The sequence below is a fragment of the Mchenga conophoros genome, linkage group LG14, assembly GCF_057382185.1.
Source record: "Mchenga conophoros isolate Kocher_MC1m ecotype Shallow Benthic linkage group LG14, M_conophoros_male_GT1.1, whole genome shotgun sequence".
In the NCBI taxonomy this organism is placed as follows: domain Eukaryota; kingdom Metazoa; phylum Chordata; class Actinopteri; order Cichliformes; family Cichlidae; genus Mchenga; species Mchenga conophoros.
Window position 1 is genome coordinate 41,141,888 of NC_140539.1, and position 19,437 is coordinate 41,161,324.

Consider the following 19,437-nt stretch of genomic DNA (forward strand, 5'->3'; position numbering starts at 1 on the left):
ATTTGTATCCAGCTTGGCGTGCAGGATCCTTTGTGTAATCTATGCTTACATATGTATTTTACACACAGACAATGTGAAAAATACAACACATTGCTATGGATTGATGCTGAAAGTGCTAATTGCACTAAAAAATTTAGCTGAAAAAAATAACACCAACTAAATAGATAAGCATGTCTGTTAACAAAAACCCCCAAACGCTTTACCCAACTGGGGTTTTTCAACTACCTCACTGACAGAATGAGCCCAGGTATTGCCAGTGCCACTGATGGAAATGAGCCACAGCAGCTCTTCAGCACCTACAAATGAGACCTGCCCACACCAACAAGCAAGAAGGGAGACCAGGTGGCGAGCATCGCCACACTTTCCAATCCAATAAACTACCATTGCAGTTAGTAGTAAGTGGTTGATTAGTGCAGCAACAACAAAAACACACTGAATGTCATTTTAAAATACACAAAATGTTTTATTTTACATTCTATCGAAGTTCCTGCTGGAAAGTGCTGTACTGTACAAGATGCTTCCCTCACCGCAAACTCAGGTTTACTGCTGGATAAATTTTATTTCCACATTAGTCAACTCAACAACCAAGACAGAGCACAATAGAGACAATAAGGGGGTGGCTGTAGCTCAGGCGGTAGAGCAGGTCATCTGCTGATCGGAAGATTGGTGGTTCGATTCCTGGCTTCCCCCAGTCTGCATGCCAAATATCCTTGGGCAAGATATTAACCCCAAATTGCTCTCCGATGCATCCATCGGAGTATGAATGTGTGTGAATGTTACTTAGAAAGCACCTAGAACAATGTGCTTGTGCGAATGGGTGTGAATGGGTGAATGCACAAGTTGTGTAAAGCGCTTTGAGTGCTCAGAAGAGTAGAAAAGCGCTATATAAGAACCAGTCCATTTACCAATATGTGCACTGGTCTAATGATGTTTATGGCTCCCAAAGTATCGAGTATTGAGGTCTATTGCACTGTTGACTATTTACAAAAGTATTGCACAAAAGGTATTGCACAGTGAGGTGAAGAGGCACTACAGCTTAGTTGTTCCCCCCTCCTTTGTCCTCCTGTTTCCCCTCCCTCTCCCCTCCAGAGAGGAGTTAAACAGTCTGATGGCGTGTGGGACAAAGGAGTTTTTAAGTCTGTTAGTTCTTGTCTTGGGGAGAAGCAACCTGTCACTGAACAGACTCTTCTGGTTGTTAATGGCCGTGTGCAGAGGATGCCTGGCATTGTCCATAATGTCCATCAGTTTCTTTAGTGTCCTTTTCTCTGCCACTGTCACCAGGGTGTCCAGCTTCATGCCGACCACAGAGCTAGCCTTCCTGATCAGTTTTTCCAGCCTGGATGAGTCCTTCTTTGCTGTGCTGCTCCCCCAGCACACCACAGCATAGCACTTTAAGAATCTAAAAGATAACAAAATCTGATAGGTAAAAATAACATTTTGAACCAACTAGGTGGTTCCCAAAAATCTGGCGTGCTGTGAGTCCTTAAAAAAATTGAGGAAACCGGAAAAGTAGCAGGACTAAATAACTCTGTACAGCAGATGAACTGTATCTGGAAATCATGTCCTTAAGATGTAGAAAAATATAAAGAAAAGCAAAGACTTGAAGTACCTGAGAGATGCACTGGCCCTTTAATGGATCCATCTGCTGTTTGCTGAAGCCTCATCAGAAACGGTCTCAGTGGAAGGCTGTCAGGAAGCCATTTTTAGTGAAGAGAAACAGGGAGAAAAGGCTGAGGTATGGTAAATTACACGAGAACTGGACTATATCAGTGGCAACAGGTCTTACAGCATTATGAATTCATATTTGACATTTTTGGTTCAAATAATTGTTGATATGACTCCAACAGAGGGTGTTTACATCCATCTGTAAAACACGATGAAGGCTCTGCCAGTGGTGTTGGGAATCTTGAGAAAGCTGATGGAAATATGAACCAGATATTAAGATTTTCATTAATCATGCAGTCCCAGCTGAAAAGCATCTAGTTGGAAAAGGCATATTTTTATTCATTACGACAATGATCCCAAACACACGGTGAATGCAGTAAACGTATACCTAGATCAGTCATGGATTGGCCTCCCCAGAGCCCAGACCTCAACATTTATTAAAGCAGTGTGTTCCGGAAAGAGAGAGTCCAGGCTATGTTCGATAGTAAAGGTGGCCATACCAAATATTGACTTTCAAGTACATTTTTGCCTTATGTACTGTATTTCCATTTATGTTTGCACGTTTCAGTGAATTGCTCTGCCTATTTCCCATTTTCCCAGCAGAATATAACGAAATGAGGATGCCTCAAGACTTTTGCAATATTGTATCAGAAGGAGAAAAAAGGTGACAAATGTCCCAGTTCTTCGTGGTTAATCTTGTTAATGTTGCCTTCTGTTTTCTAATGGTTTCCTGCCAAAAACCCTAAAAAAGTGTTCTCCAACCTCGTGAATTGAAAACACTGGATTTGTTATAGAATAACTTCTAATTAGCTATTATTTCACAGAGGAAATAAGATAATCGATAAAAGAAAAAAAGACGTGAAAAGGAGACAATAAAAGAAGCCCCTTCCTTTCCCACATGTGCTAAACTTAGAGCCAAAGCCTCACCCTGCCGCTTTCCGCTTCATTAGAGCTGTTTAAACAAAACAAGTTTAAAATAGGGTTTCTATCTGAAACAGCACATGCAGTTAAAAGGCCAATGTGGAAAATAAATCCTTGTGATTATAGTTGAACAGGAAGCAGCACTTGCTCTGCCTTTCAGCCCCATTGAACAAGACGTCAGCAGCTCTATGGAGGTAGTTTAGTCTTTTTTACAAATTCAAAATTAAATATGCGAGCACTCAAAAATTAAGGTTCACTGAGAAATGTCCTCATTTTTTAAAAAGAAAGGCATATTCCTTGTTATTTAATACAACATTCAATTGATCAGAAATGTTAGAAATCATGGTAAATGGGCTCATCAATACAAAATCATGATTGTCTTTTTAATTGTATAACTTTGTAGACTACTTTTCCCAAACCATCACTCTAGTGCTCCACTGGCACCTCGTATTACTTAATGCAAGTAGTTTACAGGTGTTGTGTCGTGTCTTTCTACAGATGTAGAAAGGTCAGCTACTCAAGAGACCTTCCCCAAATCTCCCTCATCTTCATCTTCGTCAACGAGGCTCTGTCGGTGATCCTGCGCTCAGTCCACTCAGCTGTCAATCACACACTTGCTCAAGGAGGTCATCCTGGTGGACGACAACAGCGATGACGGTCAGTATAGATTAAATATTTTCTTCAGCTAATACCAAATAAGAAGAGTGGCTTTTTCGCCCTCTGATTAGAAGATGGTTTATAGTGAGTGAAACACAGAATTTCCATCTAAAATCCACTGAGTCATCAGCAGGATTTCTACTGAAAGCAACAAAATACACATCAAATTGTCATTCAGCATCCCAGAAATAATTATCTTATACAATAAGTGTCATGTAACCTGAATATAATTATATAATTAAGTTTTATATTATTATAAAACTGAAACTAGTGAATAACCTTTGCACTGTCCTCTTCCTGCTGTGACAAAACAAATTTCCCACGTGTGGGACTAATAAAGGTTATCTTATCTTATCTTATCTTATCTTATCTTATCTTATCTTATCTTATCTTATCTTATCTTATCTTAAAAAGGTGGCGCGGTCGTTGATGCTCAGGAAGCAGTAGACCCCCGTTGGTGTTGTTTAGAGTGAGTTGGAGCTTAAAACAGCACCGCAGGGAGCTGAGTGAGAACTTTTATGTCATCTCTCTATTTGCATGTGTGCTTCTGTATTTCTTTATTTATCAACTGTGTTGTTGTGGTGATGAATTTGTATGTTTTTTATGTTTGTTTTCAGCTTTTGATAGTGTAGCAGTGACAATAGTTGGCATACATTAGTGGTTATTTAGGATAGGATGAGCTAATAAGCCATCATGTCTTTGTATTTTGCTAGGAAAATGGGAAATAGATGCAGCAGTTTACTGAAACTTGCAAACATAAGATGCCAGATGCATCGCTCAGGTTGTGTGTCAGTTTTGTGTTATTTCTTAAGGACACAACTTTCAAATTCTGTTCGTCTGCTGTAGATGTTTTTATTTAAGCTGCCAGTTCTTTTGTCCTCTACTTGTTTAGTTTCTTGACATATGTCAAGTTTTTGGCTAATAGCTCTTTGGTAATCACCTTGCTGGTGTGTTATCGTTGTCATTTTTTGTGCAGGAAACAAATTGTGTATTTGTGACAAGCTGCTGGTAATGTGCCAGTAACGAATTTGTCCCTTGAGTTAGGTGCCTTTATTATGTGTGAATGATTCATAGGAACAAACAAATAAAGGACTGCACTGAAAATTATAATAAAATGATGTCCAAAGAAAAATTTGAAGGACCTTCAGAAAGCCTGAAGAACGTGAAATAAATTACAGAATTAAAAGACAGTTCGGTTCCTTGGAAGCAAAATGTAAAGACAAAATGTTCACACATGGCTCTATGCAACTAAATAAGAGCTTTAGGATTGTCTGAAAGTATTTGTTTGGGTTTTTGCTCGTAATTATCTGCTCCACTCTATGTTCACCTGTTCCTTATTACCCGGCTGCTCTAAAGTGATTTCTGCCAATCTTTGTCAGCTCATCTGTGAGCTTGTTTCACTCATGCGCTCTGCAACAGTCCCTCATGTTATTCTCTGCTTCACAGGTTTTTTACTCATTTTCCACCCCTTGGGCTTTGTTCTCCCAATATCAGCTTTATTTAAATAAGCTTTCTTTATGGTGGTTTTGCTGATTTTCTGTATTCATTTGGAAAAGCTTACAAACCTAACACAAATAATTGGGGTATAACCCTCAATCTCATTGGGCCTGTTTGAGTGCACATATGTCAATGAACTTAAAAAGGGCTAGTATGTGCACTTTGCTAAAGAAATGCTTTGATTATATATATATATACAGTGAGTATATTTTCATAGGTACAGTGGGGCAAAAAAGTATTTAGTCAACCACCGATTGTGCAAGTTCCTCCACCTAAAATGATGACAGAGGTCAGTAATTTGCACCAGAGGTACACTTCAACTGTGAGAGACAGAATGTGAAAAAAAAATCCATGAATTCACATGGTTGGATTTGTAAAGAATTTATTCGTAAATTAGGGTGGAAAATAAGTATTTGGTCACCTCAAACAAGGAAAATCTCTGGCTCTCACAGACCTGTAACGTCTTCTGTAAGAAGCTTTTCTGTCCCCCACTCGTTACCTGTATGAATGGCACCTGTTTGAACTCATCATCTGTATAAAAGACACCTGTCCACAGCCTCAAACAGTCAGACTCCAAACTCCGCCATGGCCAAGACCAAAGAGCTTTCGAAGGACACCAGGAAAAGTATTGTAGACCTGCGCCAGACTGGGAAGAGTGAATCTACAACAGGCAAGCAGCTTGGTGTGCAAAAATCAACTGTGGGAGCAATCATCAGAAAATGGAAGATATACAAGACCACTGATAATCTCCCTCGATCTGGGGCTCCACGCAAGATCTCATCCCGTGGGGTCAAAATGATCATGAGAACGGTGAGCAAAGATCCCAGAACCACACGGGGGGACCTGGTGAATGACCTGCAGAGAGCTGGGACCACAGTAACAAAGGTCACCATCAGTAACACACTACAACGGCAGGGAATCAAATCCCGCAGTGCCAGACGTGTTCCGCTGCTGAAGCCAGTGCATGTCCAGGCCCGTCTGAAGTTTGCCAGAGAGCACATGGATGATACAGCAGAGGATTGGGAGAATGTCATGTGGTCAGATGAAACCAAAGTAGAACTTTTTGGTATAAACTCAACTCGTCGTGTTTGGAGGAAGAAGAATACTGAGTTGCATCCCAAGAACACCATACCTACTGTGAAGCATGGGGGTGGAAACATCATGCTATGGGGCTGTTTTTCTGCCAAGGGGACAGGACGACTGATCCGTGTTAAGGACAGAATGAATGGGGCCATGTATCGTGAGATTTTGAGCCAAAACCTCCTTCCATCAGTGAGAACTTTGAAGATGAAACGAGGCTGGGTCTTCCAACACGACAATGATCCAAAACACACCACCCGGGCAACAAAGGAGTGGCTCCGTAAGAAGCATTTGAAAGTCCTGGAGTGGCCTAGCCAGTCTCCAGACCTCAACCCCATAGAAAATCTGTGGCGGGAGTTGAAAGTCCGTGTTGCTCGGCGACAGCCCCAAAACATCACTGCTCTCGAGAAGATCTGCATGGAGGAATGGGCCAAAATACCAGCTACTGTGTGTGCAAACCTGGTAAAGACCTATAGTAAACGTTTGACCTCTGTTATTGCCAACAAAGGTTATGTTACAAAGTATTGAGTTGTATTTTTGTTATTGACCAAATACTTATTTTCCACCCTGATTTACGAATAAATTCTTTACAAATCCTACCATGTGGATTCATGGATTTTTTTTTCACATTCTGTCTCTCACAGTTGAAGTGTACCTCTGGTGCAAATTACTGACCTCTGTCATCATTTTAGGTGGGGGAACTTGCACAATCAGTGGCTGACTAAATACTTTTTTGCCCCACTGTATATTAAATATTTTTTAGTTCTTTGTCTCTGGACAGCCTAAAATAAAAATCAAAAACACTGCTTAGTGGGGTGGCTGTAGCTTAGGTGGCAGAGCAGGTCAGCCACTAATCAGAAGGTCGGTGGTTCGATCCCAGGCTGCCTCCTGGCTGCATGCCAAATATCCTTGGGCAAGATACTAACCCCGTGTTTGCCTACTGGTGGTGGTCAGAGGGCCCGGTGGCGCCAGTGTCCGGCAGCCTCGCCTCTGTCAGTGCGCCCCAGGGCAGCTGTGGCTACAATGTAGCTTGCAGCTGCCCTGGGGCATTCACACACACATTCACAGTGTGTGAATGTGTGTGTGAATGGGTGAATGACTGAATGTAGTGTGAAGCGCTTTGGGGTCCTTAGGGACTAGAAAAGCGCTATACAAATGCAGGCCATTTACCATTTAGTGCTTAGTGGGTTGCCCTTTGTGTTCTTATCATGTTGTTTCACACAACCAATACTAAGGCTTGATGTGCGGTTTATAAAGGAGTGCAGGCTGCCAGTGAGAGAAGTGAGACAAAAGAGTTGTCATACTGGGAATGGTTGCTTAAGCTCACTCTGCTGTCCTTTCATATTTATCGACATGAATTCCAATTATTGTGATTGCATGAAAATAATTATGCAAGCTAGGCATAATGTGTCAGGCTTTGATTGTTGCTGCCAGAGGGGACTCTGGAACAGCATTTTTCTTTTTTTCCTCCTTTCTTCAGTAAAGAGGGCTGCAATGGATCTGATGTTAGAGAAGCTAAGAAAAAAATACAAGCACTTTCTTTAGCATGTAGGGATTCTTCTTAAACTCGCCAACTTAGCTGCAATGGTGATATATTCTTTTCAGGCTTTATTAGTCCTGACATCAGATCAAATACTGGAAAACTCCAGCTGGCAGACTGTTCAAGGATAGATGTGCAGATTATAAGCTAAACGGCAGATTCAAAGATCAACTAAAGATCAGTCTTTATAAGCATTTCTGACTTGTTTTGTTTGATGTGTTATCTTCATTTTCTGAACTGTAGAGCAACTGAAAGGTCCACTGGAGGAGTATGTGAACAAACGCTATCCCGGCCTGGTGAAGATTGTAAGGAACCAAAAGAGAGAGGGATTGATCAGGGCCAGGATCGAGGGTTGGAAGGTAGCCACTGCTGAGGTGACAGGATTTTTTGATGCCCATGTGGAGTTCACCCCATCATGGTGAGTGGGTCCTATCATCTAGCGGGAAGCACGGTGTTATTAACAGTCAGGAGTGAATTTTTGGTATTTGGAAAAAGGCTTATTTTAGTGTAAATTAAAGTGAAACACAGCATTCAAAAACAAAAATGACATGTACTCAAAATTAAATCTGGAAAAAAACATATCTTTGCCAAATGTATGAACATTGGAATAACTTATTCATGATAACAACAATGACAATAATAGAGCTTTGGGTATCAGTGTTAAAAGAGTGCTACAAAGTGCAAAGAAACCATGGAAAGAGAAGACAAAGGATAGCTGAAGCTGCATAAAAGGAAGAGCCAAGCTATTTCACGCCTGAGAAGTTTTAAAATGAGACACTTGAGGCTGTGGGATCAGGTTGAACGGATTTTATTTAAAAAAAAACATCACAAGCACACATAAAACACACACCAAAACAGGACCCCTCTTGGAGAACTTGTCGTAAAAGTAAATTTTTAGTAACCATAAAAAATGAAGGTTTTGTACTAATTCAAAAAAGCTGAGCGCTTGGTGGTGAACTGAATCAAAGGCTAAATACTGTCAAGAAATTAGCATGCAATGAGGGACCTTATTAACCCCGCTAAGACAACTGCCACATCCTGTTGATGTCTTTTTGTGGATCTCATTTTCGAGCTCAGTGCATAACTTAAGGTATACCGTGCAGTTCTCTCACTGCCCCCTGCAGAGCTCAACTCGGCTGAATCAAACAGAATTAGTGATAAAACTGGGACGACACAAGGAACTTTCTATTTGACTGAAGTGGATGAAAAAAGTGGTGCTCTTAAAAGATGTTATAAACTTTGTTTCTGCACAAAGTAAAGTCAACTAAATGTGTGAGTGTGTGTGTGTTTGCACTTTTTTCAGGGCAGAACCAGTTCTAGCTAGAATAAAAGAAAACCACAAGAGGATTATCTTGCCGTCAATCGACAACATCAAGCACGATACCTTTGAGGTGGAGCGCTATGAGAACTCTGGCCATGGCTACAACTGGGAACTGTGGTGCATGTACATTAATCCACCCAAAGAGTGGTGGGAGGAGGGAGACATGTCTGCACCAATAAGGTATGCCAGCTTCTCCCATTTAAACGTGAACACAGATCTCACACTTCTGAGATGTATTTTTTTCCACTTCTTTAAGATTTTCAATAAAACTGCCACCAAGTTCTTTTTTTAGTTTTGGGGAAGATTAGGGGAAAACAAGAAAAAAAGCTCCTGATGGGAAACCAGACTTCATTAAAGCAATAAAAAAATTACAGCCTAAATTAGAGAGTGGTGAAAATAGGATTTTAATTATCTGATTATCACCCATATATTTGTGTTAAATTGGATTTCCTTCCATTCTTTAATTAAAAATAAGAATAAATTGCATGAGTATGCACAAAAATGTTTAGATTTACCCTCCACATAATAGGCTGAAATATAAAGTGTGAAACTTTGCATAGTGGAGATTTGGGTTGTAGAAAAGTACTCCAAAATAAACATCAGATAAAGCCACAAAAAAACACATTCTGGTGTTTGCAAACGCTCAGTGTCACATGATAGTGTGTTTTCCTGGCTGCAGGACGCCTGCCATGATTGGATGCTCCTTTGTGGCCAATCGGGACTACTTTGGAGAACTCGGTCTACTCGACTCAGGCATGGACGTCTACGGAGGGGAGAACATCGAACTAGGCATCAGGGTTTGTGTGTCACCCAGTTTCCTCTTGTTCCTGCTCCCTCTTTACCCCTGTAGGTTTTAAGTGGAGCAGTGGCCACCGTAGCGTGGCACCACTGATAAATGAGGCCCCATTAAGAGTCCTGGAGGACCAGTCCTGTGTGAGCAGCTCACAGCAGGGCAATGGAGATAAATAGGTCACGTAGAGCAGAGCAGGAAGGTTGGAGTTTGTTTCTGTACATTTTGAGAGATTGGAGAGTCTTTTGTTTTTCTGCAAGGTTATTAGATTTTTCCTGAAAAAATAACGTCAAACATTTTCACAACCCGAGTGTGTTGGCTTTTATCCAGCAAGCTAAACAATCAAATATTTTTAGAAAGACAAAAACGGTTGCCTTGTCTTTGAGTTGACTTGGTCATAACTTGAATCTGAAATGGAAAGTTCTTATATCTTGTCATCAAAAATATCAAGATTCCCCCCAAAATTAAGTCTAGATAAGTAAACGTGTACAGATGCAATAAAACAGCTAAAATTCAGCTTCAACGCACCTATAAATATATTACAACTGCTGGAGATGAAGTATTAGCAAAGACATGAATCTAGCCCACAATGTCACATCTCAAGAACCACATTTCTTTCTGTTCCTCTTTTACTACAAAGCAGTGGGACACATATCCAGAGTTGCCCTGCGACAACAACATTTCTACATTTCACTACAACCCTTACAAGAGGATTGTTTGGATGTGTCCAGGGAGAAGGCCCTCATTCAGAGAAACTCTTTCATAACAAGCACTTGAATCAATGACTGTTTGGGTTTTAACAGGATTCTTGGGATAATGAATGTTAAGCGGTAGATATCAGCACCTCTATGGGGCAATTTTGCATGGTTGTTGTCCAACATCTTTTACATGAAATCATAGTACTGCTTATTTATCTTAGAGTGTGGCAGAGAGCAGTAAAATGTTTTTTTTTGGCATACCCTCTGTTGGTTAGCACCCGTGTCCTTGGGTAACAGAAACACATAGGTTATCTTTAAAACCTATGTGCCCATTTTCTGTTTGTAGTGCTCCTTATCTGTGGATGGAACATGTTTCATATTGTTCCCAGTGTGAAGAAAGACTGACGGACCTACTTTTTATCCAGTAGGAATGTTTGTCAGGAGTGAAATAGGTTGCATCTGTGCAATTGTTTGGCGACCTGTCAGTTTGAAGTTTCTGTTACGCTCACATCACTTTGACGTGGGTTCAGATAGCTTGGATATCCATGTCTTCATTATGTTCACAGCAGAAGGCTCGTGGGTTGGACACACTCAGCAGATACTTTATTAGATACACCTTGTCAGTATTAGGTTGGACACTCTTTTGCCTTCAGAGCTGTTTTAATTCTTCATGGCATAGATTCAACAAAGTACTGGAAACATTCCTCAAAGATTGATCGTGGCATGATGGCCTCATGCAGTTGATGCAGATTTGTCAGCTGTGCATTCACGATGGGAATCTCGTGATCTATCTGATTGAGATCCCCTGACTGTGGAGACTTTCCTGTTAGCTCACAAGAGTAGCACCTGATATGGTCCTCTGCTGCTCTAGCCCAAATTCTTCAAGGTTCACGGTTCAAAGTAATGCAAAAGTGGTTTTTAAGAAGAAGTTATCTGTTTTACTGTTGCCTTCTTGTCAGCTCAAAGCAGTCTCTGGTCGGGTCTGGTATCAACAAGATATTTTCACCCAGAGAACTGTCTCTCATTGGATATTTCCTCTTTTTTGGACCATCCCTTGGGATAACCCTAGAGATGGTAATACAGAAATATCCTAGTAGATCAGGAGTTTCCAAAATACTCAGACCAGTCCTTCTGTCAACAACAACCATGCCTAACGTGTCTTAAATCTTCTTTCTTTTCCATTTTGATGCTCAGTTCTTCTGTGAGTACCCTGCCGAGATCCACTTTCTGGGTAAATTATTCATTATGAGAGCAGTTAATCTCCTTTTGAAGCTTGTGGATGTGCACAACAATTCTACCTAACAGTGAGAGGTCAATTCAGGGTCCAGTGGTTTGATCTCACTCACAGTCCTGCATGAATGAATTCACAGCACCATGTCCTGTTCTCATCTGTTCTTCAAGGGGTTTTCCTCTGAAGCCTCTGTGTTTGTTTAAGGGCTGTGTTTTTCTGTGGCTGGGATAGTTCCTAATTGGTCAGTTGCTGGCTTTGCACATTTGTTCTCCAAACCTGCAGAGGATACCTCAGTCTTGACCTGCTGATTTTGATGGCTATCATTGTGAATGAAGTAAGGATTACAGCTAGGTCATTGGATTCCACCACTGATCAACTTAGAGATTGTAGCTACATGATGCCCTTATTTGGGCATGTCCATTTTTCCTGAGGTTGTGTAGAAGCTTTTGGAAAAAGGGATGAGTACCACTGGCTGTTTCCAGAGAGGATCCTGGGAGGAAGTTATCTTGTTCAGCTTCCTATTTCTTCAATAGCAAGTCTGCTAGGTCAAAAAGCTCTTTTTTAAAGTTTTGCATTAAGAGCTGTTTCAGTAGCTCTAGATGCACCATAACATTGTTCTAGCCATTCTGATATCATTTTCAGCTCAGCTGCTGGGTGGTTTGTATGAGGAGATAATTGATTCAACCTTCATGCTCTGAGGTTTCTTTTCTAAACCACTTCACAAGCAGGTGAAGCTCTTCTGCTGCAGTTAATTCTTAAACCTTTAGCACCAAAAATGAATGATGTCCAGTAGTTCTCCACTTTATCATTATACTTTCTTTGACCTCTGTTAATGAGAAGCAACAAAAGGAACGAATCTTGGTCAGGAAGAAGAAATACTCTTGTACACATTTAAGGCTATTCATCATCTCTCTCCTCCATATCTCTCTGATCTGGTTCAGATCACTGCCCCATCTCGATGTCTTAGATCTTCTTCTTCCCTTTCTCTCTCCGTCCCTTCCCCCCGTCTTGCCACCATGGGGAGCAGGGCTTTCAGCTGCTCTGCTCCACGACTCTGGAATTCCCTACCTCCTGATTTAAGAAATATCTCTTCCATCTCTCTCTTTAAGTCCCAACTCAAAACTCACTTGTTGTCTTATGCTTTTATGATTGTGTAAACTGCTTGCTTTTATGCTTCTTTTTTTATTCTGTTGTTGTGTAGCTCTTGGGGCTATGCTAGCATTCATGTCTTATTGTTCTGGCCCGCTGTCCTACATCAAAGCTGGGAAATAGCATGGTGAACTGTAGAAGATGTTTTGGCCACATCTTCAAGCATGACTTGTGCTTCTGACCGTCTCTTCTTGTTGATCTTTAATGACATGCCTGGAATCATCATGGTGTATTCGCTGACTGGGAGAGTGCTCTGGATGATACGTTGTCACAGCAAACAATATAAGTAAAAAAACATGCATTTATGTATGTATACTCACAGTTGGAGCTTAAAAGTTAACCCAGTGCTGAAGTGCCGAAAACCTCAGCTCCTCTTGATGCCCCTTAAGGTTGGCTAGAAAAAAATGAATAAAAGCAACAATTAGATATTTTTTATATAACAGAAAACAAGAAGAAAAACCGAGAAGGACTTCTAAATGTACAGATTTAGCTTTCATTAGTTCCAGCACAAAGAAAACACGTCCTTCCAGGTGCTCTATGCTCCAGCTGTTAGCTGTAATTGACTTTATAAATCAGGACATCGCGGCGACTGTGCATCTGCCTATTTATATTTCCTGCTGCCCAGCAGCCAGCAGTATATTATTGTGAGCTTTAATTCATACTCCTACTACCCACAGGTGTGGCTGTGTGGAGGCAGTATGGAGGTGCTGCCTTGCTCCAGAGTGGCTCATATTGCACGAATGAAGAAACCTTACCACAGTAACATAGCTTTCCACACACGCCTTAATGCCCTGCGTGTGGCAGAGGTCTGGATGGATGAGTACAAGTCCAATGTCTACCTGGCCTGGAACATCCCCATGGAGGTGAGAACGGCATTTTTCTGCACCAAGACCTCTCTTAGAGAGGATGCTGTCAGTCATGCTTGTCTGTTTGTGACTATCAGATGTCCATGTTCAGAGCCAAACAGTTTTTCTTTTGGTTCCACAATTTATGTAGAGACTTTAGGCATAATAACTTCCTTTGCTCTTGCAGAACCACGGTATTGATTACGGAGACATATCACAGAGGGTTGCACTGAGGAAGAGTCTGCAATGTAAGAGCTTTCACTGGTACCTAGACAACGTTTACCCAGAGATGAAGAGGTACAACGATACGCTGTTCTACGGTGAGGTGAGCCATGAAGGACAAAGACACAGGAAAAAGTAAGTTTGTAGATGTAAGATCTGATGTACAAATTAAACCACTGAAATTAAATAAATGATACTTACACAAAGTCCTAAGAAACTTGTATCTCCTCCACAGACCAAAATATAACAAGAAAGCAGGGACTCAGACAGCATGTACATCCACATCTTCTCAGCTGTTAATAGAAAATAAATGAGATTTAGAACTTTGTCTGATCCACACTGACACATCCTTGTTTTTAGCCTTTATACATTTTTAATCGGTAATTATTTTGGGGAATATTCATATTTTATGAATTAAGTCTGACTCTTTTTTTTTGTGTATTTAAGGTCCGCAATTCTAAAGCAAGCCACCTGTGTATGGATCAGGGTGTGAAGGAGAACCACACAGCCACCCTGCACCCATGCCATGGGTGGGGTCCTCAGGTACAACACTCTTCCTCACCACCATACTAAAGAGTATACTCCATCTTTTTCCAGTTGCTTTGCTTTCTCATGAAAACATACAGTGAGCTTCTCCGGTGATGTGATTTGCAGCTGTGTCTCAATCACAGGCTCAGCTGAAATCCTCCAAGGAGCGAGTTCTGCTGTCAGAATAAAATTGTGTCTTGCACTTTTTGTGTTGAAGCCCTGAGTCAGCCAGTGTCAGCTCTTCATCCCTTCAGCCCTAAGGGCCTCTCTTTTTAGCTCACAGTGGTAAACAGGTGCTTTAGGCAGAAAGTCAAGGCTTCAGTGGTAAAATGCTAAAGGAGCTAAAATTTCAATTCAATTCTGGAAAAATGAGTGCCGCTGATAGGTTTGTAGCTTGAACCCATCCGCTGGAACGTTAAAGGCAATATAATTACACTGCAAAGCAAGACACGAAGTAGGCAAGCTTCATGTTACTCGTGCACGGGAGAGAACCGGACAATCGCCGTTCCTTCGCTTGGCCCCAGTTGCTCTCGTCCGTCCTCCCGTACCACTGTCCTTTTATTGAGGTTACATGAATATGCATAAGTTCGTTAACATATGACGTCTACATACACACAAAGAGTAATAAATTCAAATTCAAATTTTATTTGTCACATACACAGTCATACACAGTACGATATGTAGTGAAATGCTTGGACAACTGCTCGTGACCTAAAGAAAACAAAAAAGGAAAGGCTATGAATAAGGTAGGAAATAAATATGAAAAATTAAAAAGGGGTAAATTTAACTAGGAAGGAATAAAATATAAATTAAGGTTAAAAATGAAATAACTGTACAACACAAATTAGAATGAAGGGTAAATTTAACTGGGAAGAATAAGATAAAATATATAAATTAAAGTTGAAAATAAAATAACTGTACAACAAAATACACCAATACACAGTATAGAACTATATAAGAATGTATGAAGAAATCTAAATATAAATAAATATATACACAATAACAGCAGCTGTACAAGTATTAACCGGAAATGAAGAATATAGTGACCAGTGTTGTGCAAAAACAAAGTCCAGAAAGTCCAGTGTGTGTGTAAGAACTGTATGTGTGGGTCAGTACTGTGTGGTGGTGTGATTGAGAGACCGTATCGCCTGCGGGAAGAAGCTCCTCCTCAGTCTCTCTGTGTTGGTCTTCAGGGAGCGGAATCGCTTTCCTGACCTCAACAGAGAGAACAGTCTGTTGTTGGGATGGCTGAGGTCCTTCACGATCTTCCTGGCCTTGGTCCAGCACCGCCTGCTGTAGATTGAGTGCAGGTCAGGGAGCTCGGAGCGGATGGTGCGCTCAGCTGACCGCACAACCCTCTGTAGAGCTCGTCTGTCCTGCATGGTGCTGTTCCCGAACCAGGTTAAGATGTTTCCCGCCAGGATGCTCTCTATGGTGCACGAGTAAAAGTTCCTGAGCACTTTGGAGGGCAGTTGGAAGTCTCTCAAGCGTCTGAGGTGGTAGAGACGCTGACGGGCCTTTTTCACCACGGTGTTGATGTGACAGGACCATGACAGGTCCTGCGTGATGTGAACTCCGAGGTATTTGAAGCTGTCCACTCTCTCCACTGGGCACTCGTTGATGACGGGGGTCTGGTAGTTCCTCTCCTGCTTAGTGCTGAAGTCCACTATCAGCTCCTTTGTCTTACTGACGTTTAGAAGGAGGTTGTTCCTCTGGCACCAGTTCTCCAGATTCCTAATCTCCTTCAGGTAGGCCGTCTCGTTGTTATCAGAGATCAGGCCCACCACGACGGTGTCGTCAGCAAACTTGATGATGGTGGTGGAGCTGGTAGTGGCCACACAGTCATATGTGTACAAAGAGTACAGCAGGGGGCTCAGAACACACCCCTGGGGGGCTCCAGTGCTGAGAGTGGTGGAGGCTGAGACATGTCCGCCCATCCTTACTGCGTGCGTGTGTGTGTGTGTGTGTGTGTGTGTGTGTGTGTGTGTGTGTGTGTGTGTGTGTGTGTGTGTGTGTGTGTGGACTGCTGATCAAAGGGTCAAACATCCTTGGTCAGGAAGAGGGTAGCCTCCCCCTCACCCTAGATGGTTCATCCTAGATAACACGGTGAGGAAGTCCTGCAGTTCATCTAAACAAAGACTAGACTAGAACAGACGCAACTACGTTAATCCTACCATAAAACAATAAAACACGGTATGACCTCTCATGCTCCCAAAGTGCTGTCTAATACACACACAGTTTGCAGACTATCAAGGATCAAAACCTCTACCAATCTACAATTAATTACAAAACTCTAAGCATATATAAGTAAATATTTCTAAGCATAAATGACAATCAACAATACAAATCTAACAGCCGCATCACACTTTCTTCACAAGACATGCTTCAGTTGCATTTTTTAAAGTTATCCTTTTGATGGAACAAAAAGTCTTCAGTTTTTATTAGACCACCAGTTTTTCACACTTGCACTTCCACGGAGATAAAAGCGACCCCATGGTGTCTTAGCGTGGGTTCTCTCCAGGTAGTCCGGCTTCCTCCCACAGTCCGATGACATGCACGTTAGGTTAAATGGTGACTGGCTGTAGGTGTGTATGCAAAACAGATAAAGCACATAAGTGCATAAAATAAAGTGCGATATGAATATCTGTGAAAAGATGAATGTAACTTGTAGTGGTCAAAGATACTAGAAAAACATTTTAATAAATACTCTGTTCTTAAGAAGAAGCAGTGACATCTAGGGACCACAAGTGGGATTTTTTAAGATTTTGAGTCCAAACGCTGTTAAATCACCTAACTTTTGTATGATGTACTGCAAACAGGATGCAGTTACTCTGCAAAAAGACCCAAACTGGGCTGACTGGGTGGTTGATGGAAAGCTTTATCTTTATATCTTTTGCAAGGCATTGCAACCACTATTCATGCTTTGTTAGGAACAGAATGCGATATAAACAATTTCCCAATCAGTCTTTATCGTCAGCACACTCAAAGCCTCAGAGCTAGATGCAACCAAAGGAACTGTTTTATCTGCACTGCTAAAGTGGAAATTACTATTAATCTGAACGAAAAAGCTGAAGTGAAAGACACAAAGGTTAGAAAACAGAGCGGGAAGAATCTGACTCACTTCTGCTTTTTCTTTCTGTCAAGTTGAGAAAACTGCAGAATTTGGTGTATATAAAATGTTAGGGCTATATGTGGGTTAGAACTCTGCTGAAACAACACTGTGATTAGCAGTGATGTACAGGAAAATCTTTGTGTTTAGCACTCAGTGAAGAACAAAGACATGTTTTGCCTCTCAGCAGTATTGGGAACAACACCATCCTCTTGTTCAAAGCAGCAAAAAAAAAACCCAACAGCTTGCATAATCAAGGAAAATTCCTGCCAGGTTACCTTCAACTTGTACATCATCACATACTTATTTCATCGTTAGCTAATAAAGAGAAGAGTATTCACTCAGCCAGTTCAGTAACTTTCCGTTTACTGTATGTGTGACGTATCTGTTTTCCTCTTAGTTAGGACGCTACACTAAAGAAGGTCAGCTGTTTCTGGGACCCCTAGGCAGCACTGGTGAGGACACTCGTTGTGTGGTGTACGATCAGATGAGCAACTTTCCTCAGCTCCTCAATTGTGAAAAGGTGACCAACGTGAAACAGAAGACATGGCATTTCTCTCAGGTCAGAAGTGTAAAGAAATCTCTTTTTCAATGATATAACTGAGTGTTTATAAGAGAAACTAAAATTTACTGGCATAGAGTTGAGAGGAAAAGTATCTATATGTCAGATTTTAAAAGGGACCTATTGAGCTCATGTCTGGGTCCATTCTTTTTTCTCTTGGACTCTAATATGAGAGTAGCTTTGCATGAATCTTCATTTCTCTCATACTCAGCATTGCTGCAGCCCCGTAGTTCATGCTTTATCTGACAGAACCGCCTTTATATTCCGAATACCTCCGTTGAAGCCACCTTTCTTTGTGTTAAAACCCTCACAAACAGAAGGTTTTAACACCGGGGCCAGTAGGACTTCACAGATAGATCTGTCTGTTTGTGATGACTATATTAGGATATCATCTCTGCTATTACTGAAATCAAAGCAGTCTGGTTAACGGGGATTATTTGCACATAAATTGAGACTTTGGCTATGATTAATATGAACAATAACTGTTGTAAAATTATATTTATGCTAGAAAATAAGGGGTCCTCTTAAGACAACTAAACCCAGACTGCTTAAAGGGTAACAAGCGACTCAATATACCTTTTACTTTGGCATTGATTCTCTTTTTCTTTTAATGTGAAAAACCTTTTGTAAGTCAATTTTCTGTTGGTCTTTTAGTTCTGTTTGGGTAACCTTTAAAAACTAAAGAGTTACAGCCTGTAGCACGGGAAGAGGAGAGCTTGAACAGTGATGCTGCAGACCTTCTGCCACATCGATTCTTTGTCACACAGCAGGACAAGCAGTGAAGAGTCCTGCAGACGTAGAAGTCTTAGGGAAATAGGGAGACCTTACTTATTTTATATAGATGTAAGGTAAAAAGTTAGTGCCATTTGTTTAAGAAAGAGGTTGCAACAGTTCACATAAGGCCCGGTCTGGTTACATACTGTTCTGTCACCATCACGCATTGTTCACAGACCATCTGTGAAATCTGTTAAAACCAAAGTATTGTATCTCCTTCTGCCTTGCAGAACGAATCGATCATAAATCGGGCTACTGGACGCTGTCTGGAGGTGGTGCCGGCTAATGTTTACTCCGGCCACCTGCTGGTCCTGCAGCCCTGCTCGGGGCAGAGGTGGACCATCAAGAACACTATGAAGCAGTGATCGCCTGGCCAGTTTCATTGGGACCAATTACAAAGGCTATTTCCAAGAGCTGTCACCTGACGTTACCTTGGCCAGTGGACAATCAATGATGCGGGGGCTCCTTAGCTTTTGAAATAAGACTCAAAAATAGATGGCTTTAAGGAGACGAGTGATGAGGTGGTTTGGAAACAATTGATGTTTTTTTGTTTTTGTTAGTTTTTTTTTAAAAACATGGACATTCAACGTGGTGAAAGTTTAGCATGAGGACCATTTCTCTATATGAATTTTACAAACTTTCAATGTGATGTTGCCATAATTCCTGTGTGCCACTTCTTTACAGTGTTTAAGTTTTAGTAGACATTTAATCGACCAAAAGCGTGTTCTTTCTTATGTGAAGGGGAAAAAAAGTTTCCATCTTCCATCAGTCTTTCTGCAATATTTCATTCATTTTGTGCCACGGACCGGCCCTAAATAACTAAAATGTGTTCATAACACACGGGAAAA

At 41.2% G+C, this 19,437-nt stretch overlaps 1 pseudogene; it reads left to right on the top strand.

The window, feature by feature from the left end:
- Positions 1-2,279: 2,279 nt before the first annotated feature.
- Positions 2,280-19,121, top strand: LOC146560499 (polypeptide N-acetylgalactosaminyltransferase 17-like; annotated as a pseudogene).
- The last annotated feature ends 316 nt before the right edge of the window (positions 19,122-19,437 follow it).